Below are 12,232 nucleotides of genomic sequence, written 5' to 3'. Positions count from 1 at the left end.
TTCCTTCCTTCCTTCCTGCCTGCCTGCCTGCCTGCCTGCCTTCCTTCCTCCTCCTCCCTCCCTCCCTCTCTCCCTCCCTCCCTCCCTCTCTTCTTCCCTCCCTCCCTCTCTTCTTCTCTGTCTTTCTTTCCTTTCCCTCCCTTCCTCCCTCCCTCCCTCCTTCCTTCCTTCCTTCCTTCCTTCCTCTCCTTCTCTCTCTCTCTCTCTTTCTTTCTTTCCTTTATTTTTTGTCTTTCTCTGTTGCCCAAGCTGGAGTGCAGATCTTGGCAAACTGCAACCTCTGTCTCCTGGGTTCAAGCGATTCTCCTACCTCAGCCTCTTCAGTAGCTGGGATCACAGGAACCTACCAGCACGCCCAGCTAATTTTTGTATTTTTAGTAGAGACAGGGTTTCACCATGTTGGCTAGGCTGATCTCAAACTCCTGACTTCAGGCAATCCGCCTGCCTTGGCCTCCTGAAGTTCTGAGATTACAGGGTGAGCCACCGTGCCTGGCCAATGTTATTTTTTTCTACAAAAATTCCTCCCTCCACTATAAGTAATTTGAAAGCTTGAAGTGCAGATAGTCATCCTTAGCTGCTGGCTACTTGACTTCATGAGCGGGGTCCTCCTATGTTAGTAATATTTTGTTAATAACATATGCAGATGTATAGCCTTACTCAGGTGCCCTTCCTACCCTCTTTTCTGCCAAAAAAAAAAAAAAAAAAAAACCAAAATCCCACCAGATGAAGATTGCATTTACTATACTTTGTATCCTCCCAAATCTTGTTTTTCCTTGTTGTTTTTTGAGGAGCTCGGGAGAAGGGGAATGCATCAATGATGATGTTCTTTAATTTGATTCTGTTGTGATCATTGGAGAATCTAATTCCAAAATCTTAATTGATCTTATGTTTTCATTCACCCTGAACTGAGCTGATGGTTAAACTGGGAAACTAGTAAATTTCTCTGAAAATCCTAGTTAGTTCAACTCTATGAAATTTAGAACTCTAGTTCCCTCTCTTTATATGCTATGTCATGTGATAAATAAAAAAGTAGTTGATACATTTTGATGGATTCACTCAAATGCATGTGCACTCAATGAAGTACAGTGTGAGAACTGACCTCCAAAGAAATGAAAATATCGTTCCTCAAAAATTACCTGTGAGCAAGCAGTTCTTCTTTCGTTACACAGTTGATATGGCGTTTGGATTCACCATGATTTAGATTGCTCCCTTGTCACATTATAATCATCTATAAAATCCTGGTACAACAGTTTAGCCTTTATGAATAGTTTTCAAACTCCAGCCAGCATCGGAATCACCTAGCGGCCTTGTTTAGGCACAGATTTCTAGGCCTCAGCCCCAGAATTTCTTGTTCAGTAGATCTACAGTGGGGATAGAGAATTTTCACTTCTAACAAATTCCCAGCTTCAGCTAATGCTGCTGGTCATGGGATCATGTTTTGGAAACCATTGGTCTGTATGATAGGCCAAGCTCCATCTTGCCATTAAATTAAGGATTTAACTGACTATGAGAGGGGAAAACAAAAACCAAAATCAAAGAAAACCTGAAGGAAACAGCAAGGTGAAGAGATGTTTCTCCCAACTTTGATGGCCAAGTGGAAATATCAAGTTTGTATGTGATATTGTTTCAATCTGTTCAGTGAAATATATTCTAGATTCTAAAAAGAATGTAGGGTGGGAAGAGGTCTTATTCTTGTCTGGATTTGCCAAGTCATCTAAGTCAGTATATGTAGAACAGAGCACATTGGGATCATAAAACCTATATTGGCACTGGATGACTTTGGGCAAGTTCCTTCACTTCTCTGAGCCTGAGTTTTTCACGTTTATAAAACAGTATTAATTTCTACCCTGTATGGTTTATGTGAGGTTTAGTGCCTAGTATGTAGTTGATGTGCACAAATAGTATCTATTAGTAATTATTACATGTAATATTTAGGAGGAGATCCTTATGCAAAGATATAAGGGTATTCTTCTATCCTTTCCTTTGTGCTTCTGAATTTTTTATCCATCTCTAAGTCTCTCCTTTCTTCTGTCCTCTAGCAACTAGTCCACTAATTCTGCTCTGATTCTATCTGCCAAGTAGTCATTTTCTCCATTTATATTTTCTATACAGGCATTGGCTCTACTTCCCACACAGCCACCTAATTTAAAACCTAAGGGTCCAGGTGTGGTGGCACACACCTGTAGTCCCAGATACTTGGGAGTCTGAGGCAGGAGGACCACTTGAGCCAAGGGGTTCAAGCCTAGCCGGGGCAACATGGTGAGACCCCATCTCTAAAAATGTAATAAAAAAAAAAACCAGCCGGGCGCGGTGGCTCAAGCCTGTAATCCCAGCACTTTGGGAGGCCGAGGCGGGTGGATCACGAGGTCAGGAGGTCGAGACCATCCTGGCTAACACAGTGAAACCCCGTCTCCACTTAAAAAATACAAAAAATTAGCCGGGCGAGATGGCGGGTGCCTGTAGTCCCAGCTACTTGGGAGGCTGAGGCAGGAGAATGGCGTGAACCCGAGAGGCGGAGCTTGCAGTGAGCTGAGATCCGGCCACTGCACTCCAGCCTGGGCGACAGAGCGAGACTCCGTCTCAAAAAAAAAAAAAAAACAAAAAACCTAAGGGTCATTTTGGATGTTTTGGTCCCTCATCTAATCTGTCTCTCAAATTCTGCAGGTGCAGATGAATATTTCTAAAAGTCCATATATTACTCTTCCTTCCCACTGCCATTGACTTAGCTGAGCTCCCATCACCTCTTGCCTAAACATCAGTGTATCTTCCTGCCTCTTTTCTGACCACTTCCAAACTCTCTTCTGTTCATCTCCTAAGTAGCAAATCTGACTTATGTCACTTGGTGGCCACCATAGAGTGATCACAATAAGGTTAAAAGCCTTAGCTTAATTACAGCCCTTTATAAACTATCCTTACCCATCTTTTCCCTCCTACCACTTTGCTCCATCCATATTGAACTACTTACTCATCGTTTCCAAATACTTATTATGCTCACGTGGGTTTATGTGCTTTTGCATATAGTGGTCCTTCTGGAAGATCCTTTCCTTTATTGTTCACCAAGGTGGTGTCTACTCAGTCCTCAAAACTCAGTCAATATTTTTGCTTTTGCCCAGGTCAAATGATCTCTTTTCTTCTTTTCCATTGGGATCCTATGGCCTCATCACCCTGTGCTGTAATCTATGATGTATGTGTCTAGCTCCATACCTGGGTGATATTTGAAGACAAGGATGACTCATTCAATTCTGTATTTCCAGCACCAAGCACATAGTAGATGGAGTGCATGAACGAATGAATCTCCACATGAGTGTGTGAGAACTGGAGTAGGGAGAGAGGAAATCACAAAGAAAAGAATCATAGAAAAACCAGGTCTGCCTCAAGTGTCAGACACAGCCTTGGGATGAAAACATTTGCTCAAACAAGGGTGGGGGGGATAAACAATGAGGGCTTAAAAGAAAAGAGTGATAAAAGGAACTATAGAATCTCAAGGTTTTATGGGATATTAAATGCCACCAAGTCCAACCACTCATCAGAGACTTAAACTTCTGCTTTTCTGGAGACAGTAAACTCCCTAGCCCATCTGTGGGCAGCTGTGACTATTACAAAGTTCTTCCTTATAATAAGCTGTAATCTCTGTCTCTTTAACTTTCATTCTTTGACTGGAGTTCTGCCCCCTGGATACATAAAAAGTAATCTACAGAGCAAAAAGGCAAAGCATGTGAGAAAGATTGTGAGATATAGGCAAAAGGGCTTGGCACTTAGCAGCTATTTGGAAATTCAGAGTTGAGGAGAATGAAGTTCTTATACCTAAGGGCTAGGGAAAATACTGTTGGAGGTAAAAGAAGACTAGAAATCGAGAGGAGATACAAGTGTGGTGAGGAAGTTGACTTTTTAAAATTAATTCTGTATTATAAGTCACAGTAGATTTTTGAGGTGTTTGTGTCCTAAAGGCCTTTGGAATTGATAGCAAAGCAGCTGAAGAGAGTGGTAATGCTGGAGAATCCAGTGTAGGAGTCAACGGCATAGAAGCCATGACTTAGCCAGGGGAGTGTATGGAATTTCCCTGGACAAGAGGTAAAGAGTTAAGAGAAGAGGGCCTGTGGCAATTCCTTTGAAAATCTGCATTAATGCAATGGGGGGACACCTGAGGAGAATGAAAAAGAACAATTAGGGAGTAGAAGGAGAATGAAGAGAGGGTAGAGTCAAAGGCACCAGGAATGAGATTCCACAAGGAGGGCTGTGCTTCAGCTTCTGATGATCGATCAGAGATGAGAATCAATTCTGGATATTTAGAAATTTCAGTAATCTCCATGACAGCAGTCTCCATGGAGTGGTGATTCTCAAACATGTGTCAGGATCATTTGGAGGGCTTTTAAAAACACGGATCACTGGGCCTATCCCCAGGGTTTCTAGGTCTGAGGTGGGGCTCGATAATTTGCACTTCCATGAAGATCCTAAGTGACGCCTAAGCTGATGTTACTGATCCTGGACCACATGTTGAGAACCATCACTACAGAGTGGAGGATAATGGAAAACAAATTACAGCCAGTGGAGGAAGGACGAGGGCTGGATGAATCAGAGGCAAGGAGGGTTTGCTGCTACTTTGATAAGTTTCATGGTAGAGGAAGGAGAAAGAGGGAACAGGATTTAAAACAGGAGCCAAGAGGAGGAAAGCAGCGGAGACTATGACCTTATGACCCACCACATATTCTCCATGTGTGCAGAGAAGTTTTGAGTGAATAAGAGCTTGAGAAATCCTTCTTTCTAAAGCTGAAGGAACAGCTTACAAAATACTAGTCTTTGGCCTGAAAGCATTGATGCTACTTCTAGTGCGCAAATCACAACTGCAGAAGAATTTAGGCATTGGAAGGTACTGGAAGACTCTGGGCCAAGCTAAAGGAAAAAGAAATCCCAACAAAGGTACTTTCTTCAGAATGGCCTCTCAAAATAGGCTTCATTGCATACGACATAGAATTAAGTCTGATATCACTGGGATGTGTAACTTTCTGAAGCCCAGGGTATGGTGTACATTTTAAAATCCATGTTGTCAGAAAATGTTGCGTCTACCATAACTCTTCATTTCACATTGGAACAGACTGATTTAGATGATGGAGAGTGTCTTTTTCTTTGTAGCCAGCTCTGATATTCTAAATTAAAGACCATATATACAACTTGCCATCTAGTAGTACATCAATAATGAAACACTGACCTCCAATATCCTAAAATTCCCCTGTCATATGAAATATGGATATTTAAGTTAGCTTGTAGTTTCATTTATATCAGTGATACTGAATTTTATTAATCCATGAAAGCATCTCTGAAACAAACCTATTTCCTAAGAATAAATGAATTAATATCTCCAAGGTTTCTGAGCAGGCAGAGAAATAAACCACCTTTTTCATAAATATCCTTATTTTACAAAACCACTTGACTCTCATAAAGCACACTCATGTAGTTCAGACCTGTATTTTTGGAGTTAATGCTCTTTTTATCCATGTACTTGGTCTATTAAATGCTGCTTTCACTCTTATCTTTGGACAGGGTTATAGCCATTATAAATTGACTATCCAATAAAAAGGAATTTATCATCTTTTGGCTGCCCTTTTTTTGGCTTCACAAAATATTACAAATATAGTCTGTGGAAGATATGATTACAAAGTAACAAATCTGATTGTTATGGGTGGCTTGTAGCTGGAGTATCATTACTACTTCTTACCTCCACCCCCCATATGCATTCTGCCTGACTTGATCCTGGCTGAGGCTTGACAGGGTGAATGCTGGACCCTATTGCATTATACATTCAATGCAGTCACAACTTATCGGATGAGCATATAGGCAAAAGGACAAAATGCTTTTGTATTTTGATCCTCGTTTTAAAAAACTAATGCATGTAAGCCTTTGGAGTCGTCTATAAGGTATTTAGGCTATGCTCCAAATAGTAGCCCTGTGACCTAAAAGAATAACATTAGCTTTCTAAGATCTCTAAATCCTATCCAGGTAGAGCCTTATAAATCTGGACACTTGGCTGTAAGAAAATGAAAAAGAAATACATGCCTTCTGCTGTCTATTATCATTCCAAGAGGGTGTCATTTACTGCAGTGTAGAACTGTGTGCCACTGAAAGAAAGAAGAGAAAGAAAGGAAGGAAGGAAGGAAGGAAGGAAGGAAGGAAGAAGGAAAGGGAAAGGAAAGGAAAGGAAGAAAGGGAGGGAGGGAAGAAGGGAGGAAGGAAAAGGAAAGGAAAAGGAAAAGGAAGAAAGAAAAGAGAGAGAAAAGAAAAGAAAGCTTATCTGTAGGTTCCCTCTAGGCATATCATCGCTGATAATGTGATCTGTTAGAAACATGATGCTATTATTATAATATTCTTTACTGGGGAAAAGGAGGTGTCTTCAAAGTAGGCCTGCTTCATTTAATTCAGTCTGATTAGGTTATCATTAGTGTCCATTCCCTCCGTTATTAGTGGCTCAAGTGAAATGGCCTTTCTTCTACTTCCTCAGGGTATGCCCACAGCATGCAGGTTGGCACTCTGTACACTGTAGGCAGTTTATAAAGGTCTCCTGACAGGTTAGCATGTTGGGAGCAAGATCCTTTGCACATATGTGGCCTTTTCCTTCATCATCACTTCTCCTAAGTTAGGTAGGATTAACTCCCCTTTAGAGCTGAGGGAACTGAGGGTCAAAGAGATCAAGTAGAACCTTCCCAAGACCAAACTTGGGAAGCCATTGCAGAGGTGGCAAGTCTACACCCATTTGCTTATACTGCATTGTCAGCTCTTCCCAGGTACCCGGGATCTCACTTATCATGAATCAGCAAGAGGGAAACCTGAACTTACCATCAGAACAGCTTTCTATAAAAATAACTCACCTCATAGTCCAGACGTTAACTTGACAAGTTAAGGCCAGAAGTGCCCAAGTGTCTGATCCATTTCCCCTTGTTGATCTGCCTGTGTAGTCTGTAAGAGGGCTTTTGCTCAGTAAATGGCAAAAATGGAACAAAGTGACAACATACCAACCAAAATCAATGCTAAATCATTAAGCCAATGTTTTCTCTTTTCTATTCCCTATTGGTGGAGGCTTCATTAAGTAAAGTCTATACTAAAGTCCACTCCTATACTGAAGAGACAAATGGGGTGCTTTCTGGTTGGTTGGTTTCCAGACTTTAACATATCTAAGTAAATTTCAGGGTTAACTATTTAGGGAGGTTTATTAGGTGGGGACACAGACCTCAGTCTACAAGGGAGAATCACAGATTTTGAACTTCTATTGGGAAAAGAGCAATCTATGTAAAAGTTCATCATTATTGTCACCATAATTTTCTTCATCCTAGAAACTATCACTCAATCAAGCCCTTTGGTCATCCAAGGCATTGTGTAAGCACTTGATATCCATGATCATGTTTAATCCCTACCATTGCCTTATTCTATGGGTTCTATTGTCTCATAGAGGTTTAATTACTTGCTCAGCAAGGTCTATAAAACTGGAATGTGAATCATCAGGTTTCAGCTGACTCCAAAGTCCATCATTGTATACTGAAGGTTACCTAACATTGTATACTAAAGGTTATCATTAATTCAAGTTTGAATTAATCACATAAGTGACATAATCAGGATATTATCACCCAAATCACCAACAACATGTAGTATCTAAAGAATATCTGGTTGATTGTCATTTTAGAGATGAGAGCACTAAGGTTACATGAGGAAAAAAGGCTTGTCCCAGGTCACACTGATGTATGACTGCAGAATCAAGAGTCCAACTTGAGTCTTATGCTTTCCAGCCTAGTGGCTTTTGCACTATGTGCTTCTGTCTTGCGTGACTGAAGGGGGCCCTAAGTGAAGTCTGAGTGTGGCAAAGTTTGGAGACAGGAATGTGTTTGTGGAAGAGCAGACTAGGGGAGCACTCACTCACTATCCTGCCACAGAGAGATAGATTCTTGTTCCCAGAGCCACCTAACTGGGAGGTGAGAACAGCACATGGAATGGCAGCCTTGACTGTGGGAGCCTGGCTAGCTGTTGCCAGGTCTTGAGGAGAGGATCAGACCAAGAGTGTTTTAAGAGGTGTATTCATTTCCTATTGCCATCATAACGCATTGCCACAAATTTAACAGCATAAGACAACACAAATGTATTAGCTCACAATTCTCTAAGTCAGAGGTCAGGGAGGGGAGGGGAGGCTCAACTGGTTTGTCTGTTCAGGGTTTCCCAAGGCTGCAATCAAGGTTTTTGTCACCTGGGCTGTTATCTGGAGGCTCTGGGGGAAATCTGCTTCTGGGTTCATTTAGGTTGCTGGCACAATTCAGTTCATGTAATCAGAGGACTGAGATCTCCATTTCTTTATTGGCTGAAAGTCTTTCTCAGCTTCTAGAGGCTGCCTGCATTCCTTGCCTCCTAGCTCTTTTCATCTTCAAAGCCAGCAACAGTAGGTCAAGTGCTTCTCAAACTTTGAATCTCTCTGATTCTCCTTCTGCTACATCCCTCCTGCCAGAGAAAGTTCTGCTTTTAAAGGTCTCCTGTGGGTAACTTGAGCCCATCTGAATAATCCAGGATGCTCTCCCTATCTTAAGGTCAGTAACCTTCCTTACATCTCCAAAGTCCCTTTTGCCATGTAACATAACATATTCATAGGTTCTGGGGGTTAGGGTGTGTACAACTTTGTGGGGGAAACTCTGGTAACCAGAAGAAGACACAAACTGCTGACCATGTTTGAGTGTTTGGTTTAGTCATAGTGAAGTGCACACAGCATGTACAGGCATGTGTAATGGAACCTGGACAACATGCTTTGTCCACCTGCTTCTGCTCAGGCTCCCCAATGAAGGCCAGTTCACACCCTCCAATCCCCATGCCCAACCAGTGTCTCGGGGATTTTATTTATTTATGAGATGGAGTCTTACTCTATTGCCTACGCTGAAGTACAATGGTGCAATCTCGGCTAACTGCAACCTCTGCCTCTCAGGTTCAAGTGATTCTCCTGCCTCAGCCTCCTAAGTAACTGGGATTACAGGCACACACCACCATGCCTGGCTAATATTTGTATTTTTAGTAGAGATGGGGTTTCACCATGTTGGCCAGATTGGTCTCACGGCTGTAATCCCAGCACTTTGGGAGGCCAAGGCAGGCAGATCACGGGGATTTTATTTTTAAGATGTTCTTTTTAATGTCTTTCTTCCACCATAGTTAAAAAAAAGGCCCAGTTCTTTTGCTTTCCATCACTTTTATGCTAGTCCTGTGTGGTCCTTAAGAAATTATTAATAATGCTTGCTATCTGTCTGGCAGCTTCTCCAAAGCATTTCATACTCACCATGTTTTACGAGCCCACTAACCACTCTGTAAGGTCAGTAAGATGATGATGATGATAATGATGACTATTGTTACTATTACCTCTATTTTATAACCTTGGAAAAGAAGGCTCTGAGGGGTAAATAACTTGTGGAAGGTCATACAGCTGAGGCGCAAGACAGCCAAGTTTTAGGCACCGCAGTTACAGATCTCAGTCTCCTTTTACCATGCCAAGCAGCATCCTCTTGCCTCCTTCTCGCTTCCTCTTTTTCACCTATTCAATTAATTAATCATTTTGATTATCCTGTTCTACTCTCTTTTCATCATCTCCACATTTCAATTAAATTGTGGTGCCACCAGCTGGCTGCTGAAGGCTGCCGTTTCACTCCTATAGAGTAGTTATGCTTGACTTTTTTTTACATTTTTATTTGTTTTTATCCACGCTAAGCACTGTACCCAGCTGGATTCAATTCATAGTCATTGCACGCAGAGCCCAGATTCTGTGGGAATGTGAATTTTACAAAGTGTGATCTGATTAGTGCTGCAGACTGGAGATGTGTGGGAGGTAAAAGCTCTATAATAAAAAACCTTTGGGCCAATGTCCTCTTTCTTGAATGAGTTTTAAGGCAATCAAATGAAATAAAGCCAAGAGCCATGGGGAAGGCCACCAACTTAGCTGAGGAAGTCTAATTTATGAGTCCATATAAGGACTAAATCACTGAGCATAGACAAGTGATAGATGCTGGTGAAACACAATTAACTTTGAATTAAAAAGCAAAAAACAGAAATATTAAGAGGCAAGCTGATTGCTCAATTTTTTATTTTTGGAAAAAGAGAAAAACAGTAATAATAGCCAGCATTTCCTGTACACCAGACAGGTCTAAAGACTTTATATGTGTATTAATAAGTTCATCATCACAACTCTATGAATTGGGTATCATTATCATGCCCATTTGATAGATAAGGAAACTGAGGCTCAGCAAAGTCAAATCGCTTGCCCAAGGTTCTGCTGTTAATATTAACAGAGCCAGGATTTGAATCTAGGCATTCCAGCCCCATAGTTCATGTTGTCAACCACTGTGTCATGCTGCTTCTCTAAAGCCCATCATCTCACTATATTTTAAGTGTACTTCTTTTGGGGCGGAGGGTTTTCTTTGGGAGGAGAGTCCTAGAGCCACTGTGAGATTCTTTTCAGTTTGACCTTTTGGGAGTTCTGAAGAAGTACAGCCACCACCAAGCAGAGTTGGGGTCATGGTGAGGCTGGAACAATGCTGAGAATAAAGGAGATAGTAAAAGAGAAGTTTACCATTATTTTTTAGTTTGGAATTGATTGGTTACATAAATAATATCATCTTCAGCTGAGAGTTTCACTGTGATGGTTAATTTTATATGTTCAACCTGACTGGGCTGAAGGATGCCCAGATAGCTGGTAAAACATTATTTTGGGGTGCGTCTTTGATAGTGTTTCCAGAAGAGATTAGCATTCCAATCAGTAGACTTAGTAAAGAAGCTGATCCTCCCCAATGCAGGTGGGTACCATCCAACCCATTGAGTGGAACTAGAAAATGGGGGAATAGTGAATTTGCTGCTGCTTGAGCTGGGACATCTCTCTTCTTCTGCCCTTAAACATCAGTGCTCCTGGTTCTCTAGCCTTCAGACTTGGACCAGGATTTGCCTTATTGGCTCATAAGATTCTGGAGGGCTAGAAGTCACGCAATCTGCAGTTTTTAAGAAGGAGGCCTAGGAAACCTGATAGCATAAGTCCCATTTCTGATCCAAACGCCTGAGAACTAGGAAGGCCAATGTCCAAGGGCAGGAGAAGATGGATGTTCCATCTCAAGCAGACAGCAAATTCGCCCTGCCTCCACTTTTTTGTCCTATTCAGGTCCTCAATGAAATAGATGGTGCCCACCTGCACTGGTGAGGGCCAACTTCTTTACTAAGTCTACAGTCTCAAACACTAATGTCTTCAGGAAACAACCTGACAGACACATCCCAAAATAATGTTTGTCAGCTATCTGGGTATCCCTTAACTTAGCCAAGTTGACACAGAAAATTAGCCATAACATTCACTGAAAAGAGTACATGGCCACGGAAATCTATTGTTTTAATTAGGAAAAAAATAAAGCATGACCAAATTCCATGTGTTTTCAGTTAATAAATTTGGAAGATTGTTTTTTCCAGTAGTATAGACACTTGAGGTAGTGCTATCATTTTAAAGTTTGGTGTGGTTTTTGCTCCTTCTGGTGTTTTTCTGTGAACAGTGATTGAGAACTCTTCACTTGGAAGCCAGATGTTTTCATCAGCAGAAGTCAGTGGAACTGAGGGACCAGGGAGATAGCCAGAGAGAAAACCGTGGCTGCAAACCACTTTTAGAGTACTGTTGTTTTCATTGACTTGGCTTCATTAGAGTGACACATGTGTGTCACAACGCCCTAGCACCATGAGAACCATGGAGCCAGCTTAAAAAGAGATCTATGAAAGCCAAAAATCCTGCTGCCTGCTGAGAGGCTGCTGGGGGAGGTGGGAGAGGCAGGAAGCAAATCATGGCATGGAGCTCTCTGTGCACAACCCCCAGGATACACTGCCGGCACCCCCTCCCCAAAGTTAACTACAGCTAGAGCTCTTCTCTGACCTCAGATGTTTTCCAAACACAAAATGAATTTTTTAGAACCTACAGAATGTAAGTTAAGGTCTCTGCTGCTTGCTTAAGGGACTGTTGGAATCCTTTTCAGAGCTTTCCAGCCTTGTTAGGACTGCTTGGTCATTTATTATTGGCATGTGGGTGGACATCTAACTCACAGCTGCTATTTCACAAACTGTAATAATATTGAGGCCACTTGGTGAAATCAGAACAACACTAGAGTTCTGGCTGTCTTCTTTCCATCTAAAACAAGGATATCATGAGTGCAGTGAGAGGGCCTGGAATGTGTGGTATGATACTTGTGGCTCTGTGGAGACT

At 41.7% G+C, this 12,232-nt stretch overlaps 1 protein-coding gene across 2 annotated transcripts in view; it reads left to right on the top strand.

The window, feature by feature from the left end:
• The window catches only part of ANO4 (anoctamin 4), a 237,195-nt gene that overhangs the window by 80,676 nt on the left and 144,287 nt on the right, over positions 1-12,232 (top strand). The gene's annotated exons all lie outside the window — the stretch shown is intronic.

Source organism: Trachypithecus francoisi, unplaced genomic scaffold (genome assembly GCF_009764315.1).
Source record: "Trachypithecus francoisi isolate TF-2019V2 unplaced genomic scaffold, Tfra_2.0 Lachesis_group11, whole genome shotgun sequence".
NCBI lineage: Eukaryota > Metazoa > Chordata > Mammalia > Primates > Cercopithecidae > Trachypithecus > Trachypithecus francoisi.
The sequence above is the reverse complement of the archived record's forward strand: the minus strand, read 5'-3'. Positions and strand labels throughout refer to the sequence as shown.